At 44.9% G+C, this 20,933-nt stretch overlaps 1 protein-coding gene across 1 annotated transcript in view; it reads right to left on the reverse strand.

The window, feature by feature from the left end:
• LOC149371592 (cell adhesion molecule Dscam1-like) overlaps positions 1–1,892 on the reverse strand; it is a 101,152-nt gene extending 99,260 nt beyond the window's left edge. Inside the window, exon 1 of the mRNA XM_089565861.1 lies at positions 1,745–1,892. The gene's annotated coding sequence lies outside the window, so the exon portion shown is untranslated. The remainder of the gene's footprint in view (positions 1–1,744) is intronic.
• Between the last annotated feature and the right edge of the window lie 19,041 nt (positions 1,893–20,933).

A 20,933-nucleotide genomic window follows, 5' to 3' on the forward strand; every position in this document is an offset into this window, starting at 1 on the left:
ACACACACACACACACACACACACACACGCGCGCGCGCGCGCGCGCGAGCGCGCACACACGTTTTATTCAGTGCTTGTGGACAAAGCTTCAAAGAGCAGTGTTTAAACCTGAGAAACCAGGAAATTCGTGCTTGTTTAAAAAGTATATTTAACCAACTTGAAATCAAACGTAGCGCAACCAAACTTGCATGGATAATTTTATTAGTAGGCGCACAGTACGATCGCCATGTCAAACGCACCAATCTGCGCTAGTGCTTAAACTTGTTTCAGTGAAAAAAAAGGGCTAGTGTTGGTGGGTCGATCGGACTGAAATGAGTCTAGCTTTCTTGCACATCACTTTTAATTGAAGGCAGGTGTGTAATACTGTAATCTACCACCTGTTCTGAACATATTGAATAATGTGTTATAACCTTCGATGCCTACCGAAATCTTGGTTTTAAATATGTTCTGGTCCTGCACCTAGTATTAGTAGTAGTTATGACTGCCATGCAAGAAACAGTCGAGTGTGTTTGGACAGTAATTTTGAGGCAACTGTAGGATACTCTAAGGTAGTGTTATGAACACTTTCATAAGAATGATCTACCCGTCCACCCCTGCAAACACCTGCTTTTAAAGTTGGTCCTGCGCGTTTACCGAGTAGTTAGGACTGCCATAGAAAACCAGTGGGAATGTAGAATATTGTGTTATACGTTATGAACATATTAATGCCAGAGGCTTAATCTTCTGATGCGTAGCAAGTTCGTGCTCTTAAACTTTCTACAGCGCTCGCATTGAATTCTAAAGACTGCTATAAAAAACAGTGGGGTGCGGTTTTGATAATAGATAGCAGAAAGCTACAAGCACCGGTGGAAGGAGGACGGGACATTTTTTTTAAGGTGCAATCCTTAGATATGCGAAAAAAATTGCGTTCATTAACAGCATGCTGCAGATGAAATGCGCTTTTCCAGAATTTCCGGATATGGCACGACACAACAGATAGTACACATTTCTTTATGTCACCTTTATTGCACATTTAATCTTCATGGTACGTCTTTGCAACTGCCTCTGTTGCACACTTGGTCTTCTAGAACATGTCTGATCTTCAGTATCTATCGACACTCGATTTTGAAGGTGGTTCGCGCACAACCAATTCAACATGAGTGGTATCCGGTCGCGTGCCCGCCTGTCTGCTATATTCGATTCTCTGCTTAGCTCACTATCCTCCTCGCCTTCCAGCTTCCACGGTAAGAAGCAACCGGGTTGTTGCTGTGCCAGCCAGCCTCAGGCTGCGCCTTCTTCCTCGAACGCCAGTACTTGTTGCGTCCACTGTAGACACCTTATGGCTTCTTGACGTGACAAAGATTACCTTCCCTTCAGATTGCCCCTCTCGAGCGTAGCTGGTGGCAAGTGGAGGATTTAAAGAATAGCGGGAACTTTTGTCTGGCACGGTGGTTGCAATTCTCTCAACTTAAATTAGCGCCATTTCAAAATTTTTGAGATACGCCGACATGCCATTTTAACTGCCTCTAGGGAGTAGTCTTAGAAGGCAGCTCAGGAACAAATTCGACAACCACACAAGTAGCGCTGATCATGTCATCGAAAACAGTTGTACTCACAAATGATGCGCCGCTGGAATCATGGGGACCTTCAACTCTTTTCGGGCTCCCAAACGGCCACCTTTCACAATACTTGCTTTTTTTTAGGGTTCACCCTTTGGTCATGTTCTTAAACATTGCTTCGGGGCAAGAAAACGCTCAGCACTCACCACCGCGGACGTGCACCAAGCGGCTCTTGACTTGTCCCAGTTCGTTGGCAGCCACGCAACGGTACGTAGCCGAGTGCACTTCGGCGCGGAATTGCGAACTCTGAAAGGGCCGCAGCACCAGCGATCCGTCCGTGAGGAACTCCCGAAGACCAGGAACCTGTGTGGCCATTCCGGGTGCTTTCGTGAAGTATACTGCTTAAAGTGCACAATGGAGCGATTGCGGAAGACACTGATTTCAGAGAGCAGTCAAAAGAGCATGGAAGAGAACACTGATGAGACAAAAAAAATATTAATATCACTGCCATGCTAGCACGAAACCGGCAAGATGTATTAGCAGCCGCATACCATAAGTAAGAATTACAGCACTCGATGTAAGAAAAAATTGTTCTTTAGAAAGAAATTAGGTTTCTTTGCCAAGTTGCATGTATTTACATTTTGACTGGGGCTGTACGTCACGCGGGCAAACTACGCCACTTCGGATCACTCTTTTGAGGAATACTTTATACGATCGGATTCAGGAACAACATTAAAGTGTTTATTTCACACTTTAAGTACTGCATTCATAACTCTCGTTAAAAAAATTATAGAGGTCATTACGACTTTTTTCATCAGTGCTCACACCCGCTATTCATACTAATTATATGAGTGAGTAAGCTCGGCACTCATAAACTTCACTTCAGGTAAAATCACCGTAACTCTAAACTAGAATAACACTATAATAAAGTAAAAGGGAGTAAACTGTTCTTGAGAGCTCTCCCTTTTACGGACGGGGTATGCTACCGAGTTCCGGTGTAGATTTCGGTCACTAAATATAAGAAATGCTTACTCGTGGCAACAGAGGAATATTCCCGCTGCAAAGGGCAGTCACTTGATGTAGTTAGCAATGGGAGCAGGCTTTTAAATGTAGTGCAGGATGTGTTTAGTTTCTTGAGAGGTCTTGACAGGATATCGATAACTTGGTTAAAATGTTCGTAAATGCTAGAAATTCACATGTTTTGAAGTGGAAATTGGTTCCGTTGCCAGCTGTAGGTATTACGTATTTCAGTGATAGAAATCTACCTCAGGGCTTAGGCAGCATACACTGCGCAGTGCACTCCTTCTTTCCTCCTTTCCTGTCCGTGGTATCAAGAGTTCGTTGCGTCGCGTGCAGGCGTAAACATAGACATCAAACGCCAGTTTTTCAACGGTCACCGCTAGCTTTTAGACTCCTGTCTGTAGCGGCTTCCTGGCTTGAGTTTTCTTACGTTTCGTTTATCGTTTATGGTGTTTAACGTCGCAAAGCAACTCAGGCTACGAGCGACATCGTATTGAAGGGCTACAGATAATTGCGACCGCCTAGAGTTCTTTAAAGTGGGCTGTCTTTGCACAGTACACGAGCCTCTAGCATTACATGTGCTTTCAAACGATAGTATGTTAATTATTTCCTAATACTTAGTGCATAAAATTTAAATTATGCCAAGAGGACGGTATCGCCACAAGTGTCTCATCACCTCCAGGATTTTGTAACGTATAGAAAGATCGAAAGTAAAATCGCTCTTAAGCACTGGTGAGAGCTTAAGCAAAGACGCTATTTTTCGTCATGCTGCTGCTAAGGAAAGAGAGAAAGAGAGTCAAGAAACCTTTAAACCCGGAAAAATCATATCTCAGGGAAGGAGAAAACGAATGGCACAAAAAGACAGAAAGTGAGGATGTGAGGCAGTGATGTAACCTAACAGATAGAGGTGGGGTAGTTGGTGACTAGTATTTGTGGTGATTAGTTTTAGCGGCTTCAAGATGCGATGATGTATAAAGTTATAGGATTTCAGCGCCATCACTAGAGTTAGGTCTGCTCTCACCACATGTGCAGGGCTTCCATCGGCGAGACCCCACGTGATGCTTGGCGTCGGCCGTCCCTGTGCAGAGCACTGGAGGACGGTGCCAGACTCGCTCGAGAACCGCACAACGCTGGGAGGTTCCAACACCAGCCGGGGGCCGTCGCCAGTGCCGACCCTGGGACTCGGCGCAGATGCTGCGTTTCAATTAGTTCAAAAATAGATGAGCACGCAGTATAAGCTACTTAAAACTTGAGGAAAAGTTGATCTGTTAAAGGTGTAAAACCAAATTACCCTTTAATGCTTTCTTCGTAGAATTTATGGGTAAGACATTAAGAAATCGATCCCAAAAACTGTGATAGCCTGCAACCGATATGCAATTTCTAATTGAGCTTCTTCTTTGGCACTGTTTCGGTTGCGGTTTCAGCAGCCGAACGATTACTGATGCCATAGTTCAGTGAAGATAACGTTTGATAGAAACACTACGAATTTAGTACTGCTCGCTTATACATTGATCTTTTGTATCTTGCAAAAGGATCGAGTAAGCACAGTAGGGAAGGAGACAGCCGAAGCGTCAGCTGTATTCTAGTTGATTTAAGCCTGGCGGGTCCTTTATAAATGTTTGAAGCCGCAGCATCGTTTCGCTTCTGAAACCAAATCTATATGACGGGGAAAATCCTACTATATATTCTACACCTGTCACAGGAGAAAAGCACGGGGTGATCTACAAATGCTAATGTCTCCCTTGTCAGTGCTAAGAAGAAAACATGCAGCCAGAAATTTCTGCCTGCACGCATTATTCTTCATTATCAGACTCCATTTTGCAGCGATGGCGTAGAGGTAGAGCATCCGCCTCGCGTGCAAGAGGACCGGGGTTCGAATCCCGGTGACACGCAATTCTCCACCAGATTAAAAAAAAAAAACCGCGTGTCGATGGAATTGCATAACCAGGTTTGGAGTGCGGCCTGATATCGGTGACCAGAACCGACAACGCACTTCCTCACCAGAACAGGATTTGGCCACCCTGGTGTAGTACTTGGCCACAACCTTCTATGAACAAACCAATTAACCCTCGGCCCTGAGTCCCCACTGGCTGCGGAGCAACTGACCAAGGCGGCGGTCAGATCTGTGACGCAGCGGAGGGTGCTAAGAATCTCTGGCTCCGGACAGGCCGCCATTGGAAACTGAACCTGGCAACGTTTAACGCAAGAACCTTATCAAGTGAGGCTAGCTTAACAGTGCTATTGGAGGCATTAGCCGGTATTAAGTGGGATGTCATAGGGCTTAGTGAGGTTAGGAGGACAGATGAGGCGTATACAGTACTAAAGGGCGGGCATGTACTGTGCTATCGTGGATTAGCAGATAGGCGAGAACTAGGTGTGGGATTCCTCATTAATCAGGATATAGCTGGCAACATCGAGGAGTTTTACAGTATTAACGAGAGAGTGGCAGCTATCGTAATCAGGCTTAATAAGAGGTACAAACTGCAGGTGGTGCAGGCCTATGCGCCTACATCAAGCCATGATGACCAGGTAGTTGAAAGCTTCTATGAGGATGTGGAATCGGCAATGACCAAAGTAAAATCACAGTACACTGTACTGATGGGCGACTTTAATGCAAAGGTAGGTAAAAAGCAGGCTGGAGACAAGGCGGTAGGTGACTATGGCATAAGTTCTAGGAACAGTAGGGGAGAGTTATTAGTAGAGTTCGCAGATAGAAATAATTTACGAATTATGAATACCTTCTTCCGCAAACGAGCAAACAGGAAGTGGACGTGGAAAAGCCCCAATGGTGAGACTAAAAATGAAATAGGCTTCATACTGTGTGCACACCCTGGCATCGTAGAGGATGTGGAGGTCCTCGGTAAGGTCCGTTGTAGCGACCACAGAATGGTAAGGTCTCGTGTTAGCTTAGATTTGAAGAGGGAACGGAGGAAACTGGTGAAGCGAAAGGCTATTAACGAGTTAGCATTAAGAGGGAAGGTAGAGGAATTCAGAATGTCGCTAAAAAACAGATTTTCCGCTTTAACTGAAGAAGACGACCGTAGTGTTGAAACAATGAATGATAATCTTACAGCTATCGTTACAGAGTGCGCCGCAGAAGTAGGTGGTCTGATGGTTCGACAGGATACCAGCAAGCTATCTCAGGAGACTAAAGATCTGATTAAGAAACGCCAAAGCATGAGGACGTCTAACTCAACAGACAGGATAGAACTAACAGAGCTATCGAAGTTAATAAATAAGCGCAAGGTAGCCGACATAAGAAAGTTTAACATGGAGAAAATCGAGCATGCTCTAAGGAACGGAGGTAGCCTAAAATTAGTGAGAAGAAAACTGGGCATAGGTAAAAACCAGATGTATGCGCTAAAAGGCAAACAGGGGAATGTCATCAGGAATATGGATAAGATAGTTGAATTAGCCGAAGAGTTCTACACAAATCTATACAGTAGCGAATGCAATCATCAAGTTACTGAGGGAGGCAGTCGAGCACAGCAATGGGACATCCTCCCAGTAACGAAAGAGGAAGTAAAGAAAGCCTTAGGAGCAATGCAAAGAGGGAAAGCAGCTGGTGAGGATCAGGTAACAGCAGATTTGTTGAAGGACGGAGGAGAGATTGTGCTACAAAAACTAGCCACCCTGTATACGCAATGCCTTGTGACCTGGACAGTACCAGAAGCTTGGAAGAACGCTAACATTATCTTAATTCATAAGAAAGGAGACGTCAAGGAGTTCAAGAATTACAGACCAATCAGCTTATTGTCCGTTGCCTACAAGGTATTTACTAAGGTAATCGCTAATAGAATCAGGACAACCTTGGACTTTAGTCAACCAAATGATCAGGCAGGCTTTCGTAAAAGATACTCGACAATAGACCACATTCACACTATCAATCAGGTGATAGAGAAATGCGCAGGATATAACCAACCCCTATATATAGCCTTCATTGATTACGAGAAAGCATTTGCTTCAGTGGAAACCTCAGCTGTCATGCAGGCATTGCGGAATCAGGGTGTAGAAGAGTGTTATATGAAAATATTGGAAGATATTTATAACGATTGCACAGCTACTATAGTTCTCCATAAAGTCAGCAATAAAATTCCAATACGGAAAGGTGTCAGGCAGGGAGACACGATTTCGCCCATGCTCTTCACTGCTTGCTTACAGGAGGTATTCCGGGGACTGGAATGGGAACAGTTGGGCATAAGAGTTAATGCAGAATACCTCAGTAATTTGCGATTCGCTGATGACATTTCCTTGCTAAGCCACTCAGGACAAGAACTGCAAAGCATGATCAATCAGTTAGACAGGCAGAGCAGAACGGTGGGGCTAAGAATTAACATGCAGAAAACCAAAGTAATGTTCAACAGCCTAGCAAGGGAACAGCAGTTCGCAATTGGTAGCGAGGTGCTGGAAGTAGTAAGAGAATATGTCTACTTAGGGCAGGTAGTGACCGCAGATCCGGATCATGAGAGGGAAATAACTAGAAGAATAAGAATGGAGTGGAGCGCATATGGCAGGTTCTCTCAGATGATGAATGGTAGCTTACCAATATCCCTGAAGAGAAAAGTATACAACAGCTGTATCCTACCGGTACTCACCTATGGGGCAGAAACGTGGAGGCTAACAAAGAGGGTTCAGCTTAAGTTAAGAACAACACAGCGAGCAATGGAAAGGAAAATGATAGGTGTAACGTTAAGAGATCGGAAGAGGGCGGAGTGGGTGAGGGAACAAACGCGGGTTAATGACATCCTAGTTGAAATCAAGAGGAAGAAATGGGCTTGGGCAGGGCATGTAATGCGAAGGCAAGATAACCGCTGGTCCTTAAGGGTAACGGAGTGGATTCCAAGAGAAAGCAAACGTAGCAGGGGACGACAGTAAGTTAGGTGGGCGGACGAGATTAAGAAGTTTGCGGGGGTACAGTGGTGGCAACTGACAAAGGACAGGGTTAATTGGAGAGACATGGGAGAGGCCTTTGCCCTGCAGTGGGTGTAGTCAGGCTGATGATGATGATGATGATCAGACTCCTACTCGGCCCTGCCATAGATCACAGATCAAGTAATCGTTCACCTGACAAACTCCTTCGATAAGCTCATCCACATTACTGCTACAAACTAGCAGCCTTCGGAATCGGCGGTTCACCTAGACTTTATTTAGAAGCTGATTTACTAACACATCTCAAACTGTACAACTTCACGAACTGATTTGATAACTCCAACTGCCTATCATAGATGGTGTGTAAGGTTCCACACTCTGCTTTCTCTTCCTTTTTATTATATTGGCGACTTTCTACACCCCCTTCATATTTCCTGTTGTAAATGGCATACTGCACACGGACTATGTTGCTACTATTAGCCGTTGACAGTGTAGTTCCTAGTAGCACGTACTTGAATTCGAATCTGCAAAAAATAGTCGCTTTGTTATCCCCACTCAAGACGAGAGATGCTGCTACAAACATGAATGCATAATTTTTCTTGCACACCGGACCTACTCGTCTTCTCTAAAAGAAACAACCTAATAGAACTGTTTCTGTATGACCGCGTTTCGGTGCCGAGTGAGTGTGTTTGTTTTTTAGAGATGCAATTCAGCTTTCGAATTTTTTGGGCAATTTGATCTTGGTGGCAATGTAGCCTGTGGGCGCTATTTCTGTACAGTTAGCATCTCTAAGAATTTTTCTATAAGTACTGTACTTTTTATGCCTTATTGAGGCATGCATCACTAGCAAAATCAGAACCCAACAATTTCTACTTCCTCGGGAAGCCTTGGATCTTACACTTTCATTTATTTTTCTAAAAAGAAAGCAATATAATCATCAATTTCAATGCTTGTAAACACCAAATCATTGGTTGTCTGTCGAGGGCACACCATCTGACATAGCAACAGTGCTCGCTGAGTTCTCTCACACTGCCCAGCAAGACTGAATCTCTCGAATGGCGAAAATGTGGCAGTATAACAAAACTCTAGCATGCGAAGCATTGCATTCCTGAGATTTATTTTTCTTAAATCTCCCTAAGGATGCTAGAGGAAACAGCAAAAAGAACGAAAAACGCATCGAAAGCACACTCGTATCAGTGGTTAGAACATGCGGAAATTGATTGTAACGCCAAAGGTAGGGACGGGGAGCCTTATTGTTTTTACCCTGCACACTTAGACAACGATGCCAAATACCAAGTTGCGAAAAAGATTTCCTAGGCTCAAATTTTTCTTCAGCGTTGAAAATTTTACTTTTAACGAACGGCAGCCGTGCACGCATTCGTTTTCTTCTGCTGACTAAATAGAGGTATACTTGAATAAGGCCCGCAAGTTCGGTAAATTGATTCAGTGACTTACGGCTAAGCGCCGCAGCCAGTTTCCTGGTTTCATTTCTGAAATCCGTCAAACTGGCTTGAACACAGCATCCGTACCGTTTCAGTGAGTCCCTCACGTGCGTCATCGTGAATATTGTGCGTCACCGGAAGCAAAAGCAGTGCATAGTCCCTCAACGCATGCTACAGCCTGCAAGCTAGCCATCTACAGCACGAGCACGCGCACGTGCAGAGAGAGAGACAGACAAAAAAAAAAAAAACTCGCGGGCAGTGGCGCCCTATAGACATTCCAGCTGTTTTCGAAAGATAACCGCCGTTCTCGTCGTAAGCTCCGCTCCGAGTGAAGAACGGAACGTGAAGTGAGCTTCTCCGCTAAAGTCTAATGGAGCAAAACCTGAACAAACGCGGTCATACGGGCATCCGCATGAAGCGCGGGTCTGGTCTGCGCGCAAATATAACGTAACAACGGACGCAGTCTTTTACGTCCGGTTTAAGATTTTGGTGTCGTGAGCTATCCGTATAAGCAATTTGGCTGTAAAGCCCCGCATAATGTTTGAACCCCTTCACAGCTAAACAGACGCGGAAAAGCACTTCCACTCATGCCATTTCGCGCACTGTGTGAAAAGGTCACGTGACCCAGCTAGGAAAGCGCTTAATCCTCTTCGCTCAGTTCAGCTCGTGGAGTATTCTGGGTGTGTACGAAAGGATTTGCACGACTACACCACTGTCCCGACGGTGATGCATGCTTGCGCCAGTAAACCGCTCGCGCTGGTGGAAGTTCGTCGGAATTTCAGCCCGCGCTTCTCATTCTCCAATTAGGGCAATTTTTCCGGATGTAATAAAAGCGGTGTTTAAGCTCTTCCCGCGCTATAATAAGCTCGAGAGGCGGGACGAGTGAGGATAATTGTTTTCTCAGCCCTCAGACGGAGAGTAAGCGAGTAGATCCGGCTTTTCAAATAGGCGTTAGCTTTGAAGAGCTTTCATAGAACCTGTCTGCAAGGGAAAGAACCGGGTATAAACATTTGGTCATTAATTACCACCTCTGCAATGCTGCTGCCAGATGTATCTTTCGCGTATAGCTTTTATATCACCTAGCTCTTCTTGCGGAACGAAAAGCCACGTCATTCACAAATAGAACTCATAATTAGATACCTTTGCCGCTTGAGCAATACATCGTCCTTTACGACACAGGTAGTCAGAAATACTGTGCTAACTAAAAGAGTCTAGAGAAATAAAGAATTAACATTACCACTCAAAACTTAGTATTTTGAATGCAGAGTATTTCTCATACCTGCACCGAGGTTCCACACTTCTGATCCTTTATCACTAGTCGCAGAAAGAAAGATATGTTCAGAACTACAACAGCCCGGGCCTCTTTCATAAGGCATCAAAAAATGGACAGTTCCGATGAAACATAACGGCCCCTTCGTCGTGCCAACGAAATTGCGGCTGTTAGTTGAACGGGAGCGATGGTGGGGAAACAGCAGATGGAAGGAATTTTCAGGCACTTTATCTTCGGCATCCCTCACCCCTTCTGTACATTCTCTAGAACGAAGGAACAGGATAACCCGAAACGAAGGAGCAGTACAACGAAAGACAACGCCTCTGCCTGGGAGGGCTCAGGTAGATTGATAGAACAATCAGCGAGAGTACGCGGAGCGAGAAATGGATCTTTCTTTCTCGCACCGGTACCTAATTCAGCTATCCCCCCTCCAAGAGCAATTTATAGTTCAAGAAGCCCACCATGTTCTCTCAGGATCCCTTGTTTAGTCGTTAGTGTTCGTTTGAGAGAGCGTTAAAAAAGCCGGGGCCTATATAATCATGATTCTATCTTGCACAGGTTCGTGTCTTAACTTTTGCGTTATTTTCCGCTCTTGTTTCTTGTCTAAAAACTTCCAGAACGGACTGCCACTACGACTTGAGAAAATGACGAGTCTTGTTGATTCCTTCAGATATATCGCTGCCATCCCATAATGTTTCACTTTTTCTCTCAACGTGTATTACTATGACTTTTAACCGCGGGCCACTTAGAGCAGTCCCCTGCTTTAGTATGAGCTGATTACCGCCAGTACTACACAGCGGAGAGCACCGCACCACCAGTGTACATAGCTAGGAAGGGTGTGATGCTTATTTATTGCGTAGCTTAGTACACAGTACAAGAAAAACGCAATAACTTTCTTATCTGTGATTACAGACCAGAATAAAAATGTGCCAGGTAGCGGGAAATCAAAACCGGGTAATTTTTTCCTGAAAAAAACTCTTCGATGGGTAGTCCTGCTTCGGGTTTTTCTATTAGCCTGCTCTAGCAGCACGGTCTGAAGAGCCAAATACCCTTATTGAGACCCGTATTGAGATGTATGGCAATGAACATTTGCCTTATGTTTAATTTTAGAATGCCACAATACAGCTTCTGCTCATGTTTGCGTTGCTGGTGTTTCTTTTTTAAACAGTGCGTGTTCTTCCTACTCCTTAGCCTTCTGAACCCTCCGCCATACGCATATATTCTACTTTGGCAGTATTGATGCCTAACTTTTTTTCTCTAATCTCTCCAGAGAGGAATCAGCTTCGGTGGAATTCTGCAGCTCCCTTATCCTAATATCAGTGATAAGCGGAGGGCGTAAATGGATATCGCTCTACTTTGCACTCAATGCCTGGCATCGTTTCATGACTAACGAGGAGTATCTTTATACTCAATGTTTCCTGCAGAGCCTTCGGAACTGTGCATAACAGAAAATAGAACATGAAACCATTCGCAACCACCGTTTCTGTTTCGACTGAACAAAGTTTTTCATCTCCATCTCATCATGCACGGTTTTATTTTCTTTATTGGGGGATCAGAAAAGGAATATTTAGCCTTGTATTGCAAGCAGTATATATATATAAAACAATCAAATGTAGTCTTTCGTTTTGAAAGTATTTGAGACCTCTTTGCCTGCCACGACTATCGATCTCTATTCATCCTCCTCAAATCGAACGTCTTGAGCATTTCTTCCGCTAAAGGATGAGCGATTCTACTCGAAAGAGGACTGCCCACTTTCTGTTTCAGCATTTTCCGTTCTTTTTCATAATCCCAAGCGCTTTTCACATGAGCCTCGACGCTATATTGAAGCTGGCCGTGGCCTTTTTCGCGGGAATGAAAAACGTTCACGCGCTCAGCCTCATTCGTGCTACATGTCAGTCACGTATCGGAAATTCTTCACGTTAAAAAAAAAAGAGACAGAACAAAATCAACACCATAACAAATGCGTGCATGATCTACAGTCTCGACTTTGCGAGAAGTTCTAGTGCCCATAAATGTAGGCCTGAATGTTCGATGGCGCCTCTGTAAGAGGTTTTTGCTACCTAAAGGAATGCATTTAGCGCAGTGCTTTACCAAAACAAGATAATTGGTCAGCTCCAGTTGGTATAATGCATGTAAGCTTTACAAAAACTCTCCATATGGCTTTGCCCTTCTTAAATTTTGGTGATTTCTTTATTACGTTCAACTTTTGTCTTTGCTAATTCAATTACCTCTTACGCATATCCCAGTTCCTTTCCATGCTCGAGCATATCTTGGTACGTGGTCGAAATTTCCGGAGCCCTCCACTACGGCGTCTCTCATAGCCTCAGTCGCTTTGGGACGTTAAACCCCATAAACCAAACCATACCAGAATTCCCGTCAATGTACAAACAAAAAATGATAGGGGCTTAACGTAGTTAAACCGAGTAGATCTGCGAAAGCAGGTGTTCATTCTTGAATTGGAAGGGGCATTTAAACTCCGCCTTAGGGATATGGCATGATATTTTGCCCATGTATGCTGAATTGGCAATTCCTACTCAAGATTCATAGATGGCGGCTAGTCCTCATATACCACTATTAGCGCACTGGCGCAGCGGTTAAGCGATGCGCCACTGCACTGGCAGGTGGCTGTTTCTATCCCAGCCACCCGTCGGGATTTCGCGACCCATGTTGCTCTTCCGGAGCAACCTCTCGCGCAGATGGCACGACGCTCGTCCGAACTTACCCGAGCTTACCCGAGTAACTCGTGTAAGCTGGGGTAGTAACTCGGGTTGCTAGGCAACAGCACAAGATCGTACGTGCCGTTCTTGACAATGCGCTTGTGATGTAAGCTTATGGTCAAGCGTTTGGTTTAGCTAGTGCCGGCTCCCTGGACGGCGCGACGCCGTCATGAGCTGTGAAACCCAGCGCCTGTGCGAGGGTGGTGCCCTCTGGGCGTGTAGACGACAGGTGGCAGCGGCGCGGCGCCGTCTGTTGGAGCGCAGCTGAAGCTCTTGCTAGGCAACGGCGACTCAAGGTCGTTTGGTAGCCGCACCGCCACCGGCATACGCGACGAGCCTAGTTGGGCTCCAGTAGTGTTGTTTTCGCAACAAAATAACTGCAGCAAAATATATTCACACCTGTGAACCAATGTAAACTAAAAGAAAGATTTTAAGCAAAATAAAATGCCTTTTTCTAATGCAGTTAGCAAATGTATCGAAGGTACAGTAGGATAAAACATCACGTTAAGATTTTGTGGCACTTATGATAAACATACGAGCCGCACAAATGCCAGGGCCCCTTTCATGCTAGATATCATTGCTATACCAAGAGTTCGATGACCGGTAGGGCCAGTCGGATGAATCCGCAAGTGAGGCGCGTTTCTTCTGCACAGCATCCATTTATTTATGCACTCTTTGTGATTTGCTGTTGTCTGACCTGGTCACTTGTATACGGTGTCACCGGATTCTTCCGCCTTGTCACCACAAGCGGTGCACCCTAAGCCTGTGATGATTGTCTTGCGACGCGTTCTTCTATGCGTGCGAGCTGCTTTGTCGCACGCTCCTTTGTTCATGACGGAAGTTCTTTCCCAACATCTGATTATATTTCTTCCGCTCTTCTACAATGTTCCTTTCTTGCACTCTAGTCCTCAATGAATATAGGATGTAGATTTCACTGCATTCTGCCAGAAACTGCTTGGAGCAAAAAGAAACAAAAAAAAAACAATTGGCCTATGAACAAGTTTTCAAAAGCTATTTTATTCCAAGAAACTTTTATATGAAAAACTGGAAGGTCCATTAGCAGTTACCTATTATCAATTAGACCTTAATTTTAATTTTATTTCTCCAACTTCCCAGCATCACTATACACATAAATAATTACTTGTTCAAATTATCCAAGGTGCGCATGGGTAAGCTTGATTTTGCCCTTTGGTAGAGGAATTAACTACTACCACTTTTCATATATACGCCATCTAACATTGGAGCATTAGCACCGTGTTGCTTCCGACATAGCCGCGCGGAATCTTTTATCAAAAGCAAACCAAGAAATTACTAATTCCAACCGCATTCATGCCATTTTTTGTTTATGAAAGTCGAAGCGGTAAGTGAGTCTTTAAGATCGGAAGGATAAGGCACCCAACAGCACACATAAAAGAGACCAATGAATCCATTCCATGCACAGCGTCAAGACTCCCCCTAAAGCTTGAACTGGAAGTGCAAGCACGCAACAACCAAAAAAAATTACACTTCTGCGTTGTTTGCTGTTTTTATTTTTATTGTTGTAAAGTTTCGGCGGGATGGCATCGTTGAGAACTGCAACTGGAAGCTCTTCGAGTCATTCGTTGTCGCCATTGCTCGGGTCTATCTATAGACTACATCTTTAGCGCCGCAATCACAGGCTTTTACATTCCTTTCTTTTTCTTATCTTCGCGCATCGTTGTCTAGCGTTATACTGAGTCTCTATGCCTCCGTTTGTATCGGTGAATCGCCGCCACGCCGTCAGCGGCAGAGACGACCAGAATAAATCACCGGACCCCGCGCGACTCTGCGTTGAGAAAGGCCGCTAAATGGCGCGTAACCCTTGGTTGTGGACGCGCGCTCCCTCTCGGCACCGGGCATGCAGAAAAACGAAAGCTCTTCTCTTCGGCACTTTTTCATTTGCTGCCGAAGAATCTATAGCATGCGACAGGGGAAAGACAAAAAACCAAAATGACAAAACTAACTAAGGCTCAGAAGAAGAAAAGACTGAAAGGCAGTCAAGGCGAAACACAAAATCAAAACTAACAGCTCGTTGCCCGAGTGAGCAGAGAACTGACCGTTGAGCGATGACTTAATTCGGGCCTCAACAACGTCTCGACCGCCACTCCGATATAGTGCCGCTGCGGGTTCTTCCCGAGAACACGGATGGACCGCATGGAGGAAGTCGTTCCAGTTCTGATTGATTTCGCCAATAATAGCCGGTACCGAGCTGCTTCCTCCCTCAACAGCGGCGGTGCAGAAGTGAAACACAGAAAGAAGCAGCAGCTTCTAGCGGCAGCGAGCGAAACTGGGCACACCTCGCAAGTGAAGCGGTGACGACGTGCTGCCATCGATCAATAAAGCGGAGCTCAAGGCGCAAGGAGCGAAGATACCGCTCCACCTCTGCCGTGCCGAGACCGCGCTTTTCAGGACCTCAGCTGGGCGTGTTTTCTTTTCGCTTCAATTTTCGACCAGCGTGGGCTTTTCTCTCTTTTTTTTTTTCGCGTATCCCCATGGCGCTAAAAGGTCGAAGGAGTACGGTCATAAAATCTTGTATACTGTTCCAAGCACGCGTTTTTGAAGCGTGGAAACTCCTCTCGTCTTTTTTATACATTATTCTGCGGTATTTTATACATTATTTTGCGGAGAAAAGATTTCGCAAACCTTCTGCAGAGGCTAACAGAAAATATCTTTGGAAGTCCAAAGCGTATCGATGTCGAGCACAATAGCGTCCCTCAACATTTCTTATAATAAATTTGCGGTAAATATTCATGCCTGGAAATCGACGATGACCTAAAGCATTGCGTAGAATGAACAACGGAAGAGAACAAACTAATCAACTAAAAAGAGTTCGAAATATATTTTCTTCGCTTAAAAATGTTAGCCGTTCAAGTTCCAAATTACTCTTCTAAATATGGAGAACCGTTGGTTCCATGGCTGCGGAAAAAAGATTTGTCACGTGCACGCCAATTTGCAAGAACTTTGCAGTTATCGCACTGCTGCCGGAGCTGAAATAAACCTTGCCACAAAGTGGGACAAATGCCGTAAAAATTGGTCATAGCGCGCGCGGTAGTTTTCTAAAGCACGGTAGCTTTTATGTCTACAGGTCACAGAAAAGGGACGCGTTTGAAGCGCTGTGCACTGTTTCCATCTTATGGCCTGCTCTAGTGAACTTGTGACATTTTCTGGTTATCGCATACCCTCTGCAAAGTGTATCAGGAACACAGCATTACGTTAGAAACGTACTTGCTCCATTTCCTTGATCTAATTTTCCTGTGTCGGGCTTTGCTTGTCTCAGCGCCATAGAATATGCTGACGAGGGGGTCGCCATTCATATTCTATTTTCTTTTCCCTTTTATTTCCGTTCCAAGCACCTGCTGAAGAGAACTTTTGATTTTTTATTTCTTGTTCAAAACGAGGTTCAATGTCGTTTCGTCACTTTTTCTTGCCATGCTACACGCCACAGAAATAAGCATGTAGCTCACGTGTGTCAATATTCACACACCATCTGTACGCCGTTCACAACCGCTCTCGCCACACAAGCAGACTCGTTAGGCCACAAAAACGCGATTTTATTCAGGTCACCAGTTGCGCCCGACAGCAGACCAAGAGAAACAAATAAAAAACATGTATTCTTGACAAGAAGGTGATCTTCGGGCACGTGCCGATCGGAAAAACGTTTCCCAAATCCGGGCCGTGCCGAGAAAGCGGCCCATAATGCACTGCGACATGTTGGACTCTATGTGACGTAAAGAGGAACGTAGCCTCACTCGAGCGTAGTGCCTACTTTAGGGTGAAGTGAAATGCACAAAGAAAACATGGACGGAATAGTAGGACCGGGAACTGTAAGCCTACCTGAGTGGACAATTGAATCAACTGTTCGTGCTGTGCCTTTTGCTTTCCGAAGTAAGAGTGCGTGGCATGCAGATGTGTGGGGTCCTCATCCTCCCTCCTGGACAACTCCCATGTGCAGCCGTAGTGAAGTACGTCGTGGGCGTGCCGCTTTTCGTCTGCCAGCCCGTTGCGCCTTAGGTGGTGAAGGCAGGGCAACATTGTTTGTATCTATTTTTTTCTTTCGCCCAACTTCACGCATATTTTTGTCTACTTCTCCTTCAGATTCCTAAGTTCAGCGTGCTCTTCTTGATTAGCGTTGGTCTAAGCCACCGAGGTCCTCGGGAATGTAATGAAAACTCAATGGGATACTCCAACAATTGCTCCAGTTAGAAGCTCAGTTTCCTGGCACCTTTTTCAAACCGCTGTACATCTCGCAGTGTGCAGCTGAGTATTCCTGGTTTACCTCAGTAGTGATCAAGTTTTTCTACATTTGGATAAACGAAGTGAGACCTACAGCTATATATCATCCTCCCTCCTCACTCTTCAATCTTCAATGAGACGGTCCATACTCGGCCCACAGAGTACCACCTGGAGCAGATGACTCCAGATAATTTGCTTTTATTGGACATCAGGCGGACTATCAATTATATGCATTAATTGGCAGCATGATGTTCAAGTGACCACAGAGTGGCGACGTGGTGAAGTTTAGACACGAATAAGCACCGGTTAGGAAAATGCCGACATCACCAAAAATTGTGATTTTTTGACGCAGTATATACTGAGCGCTATGAATATCCTGAGCCTGGTAGAGCGTATCAGCCGGTCTTTTAGCTTCCAGGCACACCACGAGACGGGTGAAGGGAATGGGACGAAAGGAAAGGACATAGAGCCAGGACATGAGAAAAGGCATAGCTCCGTAGACTAGAAAAGGGAGCAGGGCTGTTTGTTGGGAGGTGAGAGGATGCAAGGCTTTGCTTCGCACTACACTTATATTACGATGCAACAAAACAGACATGTTGCTACAATATGAAAGAGAGCACTCAATGTACGCAAAAGAAAGAATTCAGTTTATTTCTGCATTAAAGTTGAAAACCTCTCGTAGCTGTAGTTCGTCCAGAGCAAAACAGCTTGTAAAATAAAACGAAAGTGTTATCTTGTCCACAGATATCGAGTAATCGTTTCTTGGATGCTCGTACTGTTTTTGCCTTTGTATCGCAGCTGCATGTGTAGATACTGGAGGCCAATGTAATGTACGAAACATTTTATCAAGGACTGGTCAGTTCTCTGATGTACTTGAAGATAATTGTTCCAACTTTATTTTCTACTGAAGAAATGGCAGCGGCACATAACCTCATTAAGAATTATATCTGGAATAGTTGGTTGACTTATTTCTTTGCACGGTTTTTTTTATTAGTATAATTTCATGTTCTCGAGGAATCTGTCTCCAGCCGTCGTCTAATTCTTCTAATTGTCTTTGTTCATCAGAATTACCAAATAATCTCGGAGTTTTTGGAGAAGCTCTTCGCGAAACGCTTAAGAGAGCGTTTCACCTGAATTCACCTCAGCAATTCACCTGAATTAGGTGAATGGATTGCTCGATGTCTTGATCAGGATTACGTGAATAATTTATTCGAGCCCGTAGCACTTGAGGCATATAATCCGGAAACGCCGTTCCTTTGTAATGAATCATTGCGACGACACCGGCAAGTGGCCTGCAATCATTGCGTTTAGCTAGAACTTTAAAAAGTAGAATTGAAATCCTTCGAAAGGCAGTTTAAGGAAAGACGGAATGAAACACAGAGCTGTCCGCTTCTTCGCTGCAGTCCGTAACTTTCGCGTAACACATGTATACCACTGCGACCAAAGACAGGGTCAAAAGATAAGGCACAGGAGAGGATATCGGTATCGATCTCATTAGGCAGTGGCGCGGTGTCCTGTTCAGTTGACTTTTAAACCGCTGCCTCCTTTCGTTAGAATCAGAGACAGGATGGAAGTTCTACCTCCGTCTCTTCGAACAGTGTTTCAGACGCCACTTATGCAGTAATTTGCTCAAACTTTGCTCAATATAATTTGTATTGCGTCTCTATGGTCACAATTGAAAGCCTAGTAGTGTATTAAAGGAAAACGAATGAAAACTTCTGACCATACAATTACTTTCGGCTGAACTAATCGCTTTGTCACACTTTGCATATCAATATTTTCCCCCTTTTCTCCTATTTCGTGTTTTCGTTCTTTTTGCGAGCCTTCTCAAAAATTTCTCCGAAGATGAAATTACGACCTCTGTACCTACAAATGATAGTTTGGCGCATATAGCATATTGTCACTTTGCACTTTTTTTGCAGTCGTCCGTTAGATTCTCACATCGGCGGCCTTTTTTTAACGACGTCATTAAGATCGCGAACCAGAAACGCTTGAAGTTGCTGAGATTAAGAAAGGCTGACATGAAGGCCGCTGATATATCAGCACTGAGCGTTAGTAATGACTCTTCGAGGCTGCAATGCTATGAACTGGCATAGAAAAACAAGATAAGGAGGAAATTAGCGGAGCGCTAAAATTTATCGCATTCGCTAGAGACAGCCTCTGCAGCATGCATGGACGGTGCATTCCGGAGTCTGTCCCACCCACAGCCGACATTATTTCTCCGTCAGGCATGCGTAATGGCGCTGGGTTCTGTCTTTCGATCCACGCAGAGTCGCTAGTCTGTTTACGCAGCTAAACGCCGTCCCGCCTGTACAGAATGAAAGTTTACGGCGGCATCTCCTGGAGGTGCTTCGCTTTTCCAACCATTAGCAGAAACAGTGGCAGGAGAGGGAGGATAGAGGGAAGAAAGAAAGGGAGGCTCGTAGAGCGTTCTCTTTCCGCCCCTAATTTCTGTGCTTCATTTAGAAATTCCTCGGAGACCATGAAGCGGCCCTTCAGTTTGCGCGTTTTGATTGTTAGTGTATGATGCCGTGTAACCACGAAAGCCGGCGCTTTAATTTTGTGTTCTCAGAAACGACGGCTAAATTGTTTGTCAGAGTTGATTGAGTTTCAGGCAAACGATTGCGGAAGCGAACAAGACAAATCCCCAGGTACAGCCCTCCTTTTAATTTTACGACATCTGTCCTGATCGTAAACTCATGCGGCGATTCAGGGCTTACAATTTTAAATCGCTTCGTTATGTATATTTCTTGTTTTTTTGCATAAAAAACAAATGAAGCGCCTCTATGTCGAAGTAATTATCATTGTCTTGGATTGGTGTCACCCATAGTGCCCATGGTATAGTGCGTGACTTTGTGGCAGCGAGCATGTTCGCTTTAGTTGCTGCCTAATTAGAAGACTGTTGCAAGCATCAGCACCAGCTGAAAAAAAAGTAAAATGTAGCCTATCACTTCTCTTTTAGAATACTGGCGTTTTCCATTCTACGCAGAGAAATCAATCTGAGCGGTTATAAAGGGTGCCAGTAAATCTTCGCAATGCCTCTTTGTAACTGAATGACGCAAGAAAATCGCGTAAGTCAGTGAAGACGATCACCGTCAAGAGCACACCTTATACTCGAGTGTGCCGCCTTACCGTACCTTCTCGACCGTCGAAATAAAACATGAATATCAGCAAACGAGCTCTTTCGTTGGAGATCGCGTGTAAACGGAGACCGCTAGTGCATGCCGACCGGCTTTACGAACTCGTAATGTATTTCCAGTAAGAACAGGCAAAAGCAGATTGTAAATCTGTGAACTGAACGCAACTGAGCCTGGATGGGGCCGAAGGCAGTTCCTCAAGACCAAAATACACAGATGGGACTGAATGTATACCCGGTACAGTGTCAGTATGTACGGACACGATGCTGCATAAACCATGATCGTGGTCGTTTAGCATCTGAGGAGAGCGTATACTGACCGGCGGACGCCTCGTTCACATGGCAGCCGTCGCCATCCAAAAGCGGTGAAAAGAGAACGAGGGGCCGAGGAAGCGGTCCCCATAAACCGTCTCCGGCCTCTCCATCTCAAAAGCAATGTTTGTACAACAAACTTCTCATGAGATCGCCTGCAGTCATGTTCGGTTAAAAGCATGTGATGGAAGGTGCTAGAGTACGAGAAAAACGCGGCCTCAAAATGAATGCGGGCGCAGAAGAATACTACAAAATATTTTACCATTATATTTCTGCCACACTACTATTTCCGGCGTGTGGCACAATTTAGATGCAAGTATACTGGCTCAGGTGTACCGTATGGTGCGCTGTAGTATTGTACAACGCGGCACTGGCATT

This window comes from Amblyomma mixtum, chromosome 1 (genome assembly GCF_055824585.1).
Source record: "Amblyomma mixtum isolate Tamu chromosome 1, ASM5582458v1, whole genome shotgun sequence".
Lineage (NCBI taxonomy): Eukaryota > Metazoa > Arthropoda > Arachnida > Ixodida > Ixodidae > Amblyomma > Amblyomma mixtum.